Genomic DNA, 6,055 nt, shown 5'->3' on the forward strand with positions numbered 1-6,055 from the left:
AAATTCAAAAGAGCCATGGGAGCCAAAGCGCCACATAGTTCTTCCAGGTAAAAGAAAAATCGTGGGAGTCAAGAACATAACACACTAGATAGATGATTATGATCAGTTTGATGGCATGCCTCCACTTGCTGTCGATATTGACCCAAGCATCATGCTAGCAAAAAAAGAGGCTACGTACTTATGCCACGATCATGACCTAGGAACTTTCATCAAGAAGAAGTTTTTTAACATTACATTGTAATGCACTAAATATGGTTCACCTTTATTTAATGCTATATGGCCATCAGAATCTTTGAATTAGATTGTATTGCTCTATGGTGAATTATATTATAATGTTCTACGATTTCATGTTTATACATTAATTGTACTACTTGATATAATTTTTAATTTAACGTCTCTATGATTTCATGTGTGTTTAAATTAGTTGAGGTGAATATTTATTCGATAAAAATATAAACAATGTTAACCATGTAGATCAATTGCATTTTTTGCGCATTGAAATTATTTAATCGAATAATTTGTTGATGATAGTGATGCATTCAAATAATTATTTTATAAACTTAAACAATTAGTATAGAATTAATGACTGATTCAAACTTATTTTAAATATACTTGCTAATTTAATATATTTTTGCATGTTTGAAATATGTAAAGTTCTTTTTTTTCCTTCCTAAAAACCAATACTCCCTCTGTTCCAAATTGTAGGTTGTTTTAATTTTTCGAGGTGCATAGTTTATGTTATGCACTTAGATATAGTGTATGTCTAGATGTATAATAATATCTATGAACCTAGAAAAGTTAAAATGACCTACAATTTTGAACGGAGGGAGTACAAAACATATATAAATTCTATTTGCAAAATAGGCGGGAAATGAAAAATCCCAAAAAGGGCCTTTACTCAGGTACTGCTACCAAGCGGTCCTAGAAACTAACCATCTGAGAAATTATGTCCATTGAACATCTACGTTCCTCAAGTGGTCCGAGGTGCCAATCACAATTTCAAGAAAGGATCAGTGGACTAGTTTCTCCGACCCAGGACACTACCCTCTCGTGCTGGATCCAGTAGTCCCAGGCTCTCGACTCACAAAAGTACTCATCAACGGCGGCAGTGACCTCAACATGCTCTTTGCCAAGACTTTGAGGAAGATAGGCCTCAATGTAACATATATGCTCACCCCGATGAACTCTCCATTCTACAGGACATATCACCCCGATGAACTCTCCATTCTACGGGATTGTCCCGAGCAACATGTTTGTACCCCTTTGGTCAGATGATTTTGCTAGTTACCTTCGGGACCAAGGATCACTACTGGACCAAGTACATCCGATTCAAGATGGCTGACTTCGAAACATCATAACACACCATCCTGGGAAGACCAGCACTGGCCAAGTTCATGGCCATCCCACATTATGTGTACCTAGTACTCAAAATGCCGAGACCAAGGGATTATTCTCCCTGTACGGATACTTGAAGAGATCATATGATTGTGACACAGAAGTGGTCGAGCTAGCAGCGACTACTCAGGTGCCAAACTCGATGATGCAACTCTTCGCTACCTCCAAAAAATTGTCTCCGGCAGAACTCAAGATCCCAGAAAAGAAGTCGGAGACAACGAAGGTCAAAATAGCAAGTGAAGTTGATATCAAAGCCATTAACCTCGAGACTAGCGATAGCTCCAAGATAGCCCTAATTGGCTCAGGGCTTGACCCAAAATAGGAAGACACACTCGTCAGCTTCCTCCGGGCCAACCGAGATATTTTTGCATGGAAGCCATCTGACATGCTGGGGGTGCCCAAGGAGTTGATCGAGCACTCACTGAATGTGGATCCCAAAGCTACACCCAAACGATAACGAATACATTGATTTGCCTAAGATAGGAGAGAAGCCATCAAAAAAGAGTTGGTCAAACTACTCACGGATGGCTTCATAAAAGAAGTCTATCATTTAAGTGGCTGGCCAACCCTGTCTTGGTGCGGAAGAAGAAAAACAATGAGTGGAGGATGTGTGTATACTACACGGACCTCAACAAGCACTATCCAAAGAATCACTTCAGGCTCCCTTGGATTCATCAAGTCATCAACTCAACGGCTTTATGCGCTATACTCTATTTCCTTGACTGCTACTTGGGGTATCACCAGATAGCTCTCAAGGAAAAATACCAGATCAAGATCACATTCATGACCCCGTATGGAGCTTTCTGCTATACTACCTGTCCTTCAGGTTGAAGAATGCAGGCGCCACATATCAACGAACCATCCAGGAGTGCTTCAAGAAGCAACTACACCGCAACGTAGAGGCGTACGTGGATGACATGCACATAAAAATCAAAAATCCTGACGACTTGATTATGGATCTAGAAGAAACCTTCACAAGTCTACGAGCATACCAGTGGAAATTGAACCCAACAAAATACGTATTCGGTGTACCCTCCGGAAAACTACTTTGGCTCATCATCAATAATCATGGAATCAAGGCTAACTCTGAGAAGATTTCTGCCATCACCAACTTGCATGCTCCATCGTGCATCAAGGACATCCAGAAGCTGACTGGATGCATGGCGGCCCTCAATGGATTCATCTCAAGACTTGGAGAATGGGGACTATCCTTCTTCAAACTACTCAAGCAGCAAGATAAATTTGAGTCGGCCGAGGTGGCAAATCAAGCCCTTCAACAGCTGAATGATTTTTTTATCATAGTCACCGATCCTCACAGTGCCTACCCCCATTGAAGACTTGCTACTCTACATCACCGCAACTACTAATGTTATTAGCACAGCGATCGTCGTTGAAAGACCAGAACCAAACCATGTATACAAAGTAAGGTTTTAAATGTACGACTATAGCTGTCGCTATAGTCGCTATAGCCGGCTATAGCTGTTTGAGTCTATTCAAGCTATTTGTGTTTATGTACAACTTAGCGGTTATAGCCCGCTATAGCCTCATTAAGCCTCCGCTATAGCTGTTTTAGAGGTCATCCGCTAAATACCTGTAACCAGAGATTTAAAACCTTGATACAAAGTACAGAGGCCCATCTACTTTATCAGTGAGATGTTGTCGGATTCCAAATCCAGGTACCCACTAGTTTAGAAATTTCTATACGCAATACTAGTCACCTCGCGGAAGCTATGACACCACTCCAAGAACACAACATCTCTGTCATCACACATTTCCCCTTGGGAGACATCATCCACAATAGAGATGCGACACGAAGAATTTCCAAGTGGGCAGTAGAACACGGAGCCTTATCCCTGGATTCAAGTCAAGGACCACAATAAAGTCGTAAGCACTAGTTGATTTCATGTCAAAGTGATGGGAAAACCATGTACCCACATTGGTAAAATGTCCAGAACACTGAGTCATGTACTTTGATGCATCGCTAAAGCTCGAGGGTGCCAGTTCAGTACTCTTAGGAGCTGTTTGGCATAGCTTATGGACCGGCTTCATGAGCCGCTTATACTCAAGCTGTACCAAACAGTGGCAATGAAAACAGCTTAAACACAAAAGCCCCGGGAGAAGCCGTTGTGCGGCTTGCACTGGGAGGCGAGAGCCAAAAAAAAAATGGCTTGCCCCGGCTTCTCCTCCTCCTCACAGCCATGTGCTATCACATTGCTCCTCAAATCGATCAAATTTACAACAGAAATGCCACTCTTCCTACCTTCTTTCTTTGCCGGCGCTGGTGGTGGCATGGGGCAGAGTGGCGTCGAGACAGCACGGCCGTGTGTAGCGCACCCACGTCAGTGCGGGATGGGACCGGGTGGAGCAGCCGCGAGACGGCACGGCCAAGCATGGTGCACCGATGGCAGTGCGGTGCAATGTAGGCTGTCAGCGGCGTGGCCGCGGAGGGCACACTGGTGGCGGAGTGGAGGTGCAGGACGTGCGGAGGAACGATGGGATCCGAGATGGAGGCACGAGAGCAAGGCCATGTGCAGGGAAGCATACGGTGGCGGCCATGGCGAGACTACTGGATAGGAAAGAACGGTGATTTGTTTTCCGCGAAGGAAAGATGGATGGGTCAGCGGTACTTGGCAGGAGTGGATAAGGGTGGAATAGAAGGAGAAAAAAGCAAAAAGAAAAAAAGAGAAAGGATAAAAAAGAAGGAAAATATTATTTTGTCAAAAGGACTATGTGCCGAGCGCCTAATTATTAGCTTAACTATATTTTATATCATTATATTATTATTTTACACAAGTCACATTATTAATAAAGACAATATATAAAACTCATACATACAAGCAATATAGATATGTAAGGGCGCACAATGGACAATTAACATCTTCTATACATTCTAAAAAGTTAGGAGAAGCCGTTTTGCCAAACGTTTTCATACAAAATAAGTGAGAGCCAGAAAAAACTGTTTTTTCATATGAGCTAGAGTCAGAGCTGTTTTTTCATGAGCAAGAGCCGTGTCAAACGGGGCCTTAATTTCTCCCAAAGGCGAACAACTGAAAATACGTGTTGCAAATCCCATCCATTCCATTTTGCCACGCGCCACCAAACCTTCAACGACCGGTCGGGATGAAGATCACCGTGCACTCCTCCAAGTCCGTCAAGCCAGCCAGTAGCTCCGGCAGCGGCAGCAGCACTCCGGCTGGCTCCTCCAAATCCAAGCTCATCCCCCTCACCGTGTTCGATGAGGCCAACCACGACGAGTACATCCCAGGCATATTCGTCTTCCACCCGCCGGCGCCGCCCGTCGACGCGCTCGAGGCCGGGCTCACCGTGATGCTAGCCGAGTACCGCCACTGGGCCGGCCGGCTCGTCACCGTGGACGCCAACCTCGGGCAAGCGCGCGATCCTGCTCAACGACGCCGGCGCACGGCTCGTGGAGGCGACGGCCGACGTCGTGCTCACCAACGTGACGCCGCTGGAGCCGACGCCGGAGGTGCTGCGCCTGCACCCGAGGTCCGACGACGACAGCGCCGAGGGGGAGCTGATGCTGCTCCAGGTCACGCGGTTCAGCTGCGGCTCGTTTGCCGTCAGGTACAACATGCACCACTCCGTCGTCGACGGCTACGCCACCTGCACATCGCTGCTGGCGTGGGGCCAAGCCGTCCGCGGCGCGGCGGCGTTCGACCCCGCGCCCGTGCACGACAGGGCGTCCCTGTTCGTGCCGCGGGACCCGCCGCTCGTAGAGTTCGAGCACCGCGGCGCCGAGTTCAAGCCACGTGCGGAGAAGGAGAAGGCCCTCAACATCGTCGTCGACGTGCAGACGGTGCGCTTCAGCCCGGAGTTCGTCGCCCGGCTGACGTCGGAGGCGTCGGCGGGGAGGCGCCGGCCGTACAGCGTGGCGCAGTGCGTGGCGGCGCACCTGTGGCGGTGCGTGACGGCGTCGCGTGGGATCGACGCGCACGAGGTCACCAAGCTGCACATCGCCGTGAACGGCCGTTTCCGGATGACCGACCCGCCGGTACCCAAGGGTTACACCGGCAACGTCGTGCTGTGGCGCGGCCGGCGACCACCGCGCGGGAGCTGCTGCACTCGCCGCTGCGGCGCGCGGCGCAGCTCATATCCAAGGCGGTGTCCGACGTCAACGGCCGCTACTTCCGTTCCTTCGTCGACTTCGCGAGCTCCGGCGCTGTTGAGCGCGAGGGGCTGGTGCGGACGGCGGTGGCGTCGGAGCTGGTGGCGAGGACCAACTCGAGGTGGACAGCGTGCTGGGGATCCCGTTCTACGACCTGGACTTCGGCACCGGGAAGCCGTTCCTCTTCGTGCCCGCGGCACAGCCGGTGGAGGGCGCCGTGTTCCTCGTGCCGGAAGCTGACGGCAGCGGCGGCGGGGTCGCGTACGTGCCGCTCTACCGCCGCGCCGTCGACACCTTCGCCAGCTGCTGCTACTCGCTGCTGCCGCCGGTGGTGGTGGATGCACGGCTTTGAATTTGGAGTACGAATTTAAGGGGATTGATTTGTATATTTCTCTTTTTCTTCCCATCTCTTTTTCGCTGTGTATTGGAATATACTCATAATGCGCACTAGTTCGACCTGCCGCGTCGCCCGGTGTCAGCCTGTAGAAATGATGCTGATGTTTTGAATTGGTTTTGAAATTATGGGATGGGACA

General features: G+C 48.8%; 1 pseudogene; it reads left to right on the forward strand.

Annotated features, from left to right (window-relative positions):
- Positions 1-4,515: 4,515 nt before the first annotated feature.
- LOC101766603 lies at positions 4,516-6,055 on the forward strand (annotated as a pseudogene).

Source organism: Setaria italica, chromosome VIII, assembly GCF_000263155.2.
Source record: "Setaria italica strain Yugu1 chromosome VIII, Setaria_italica_v2.0, whole genome shotgun sequence".
In the NCBI taxonomy this organism is placed as follows: Eukaryota; Viridiplantae; Streptophyta; class Magnoliopsida; order Poales; family Poaceae; genus Setaria; species Setaria italica.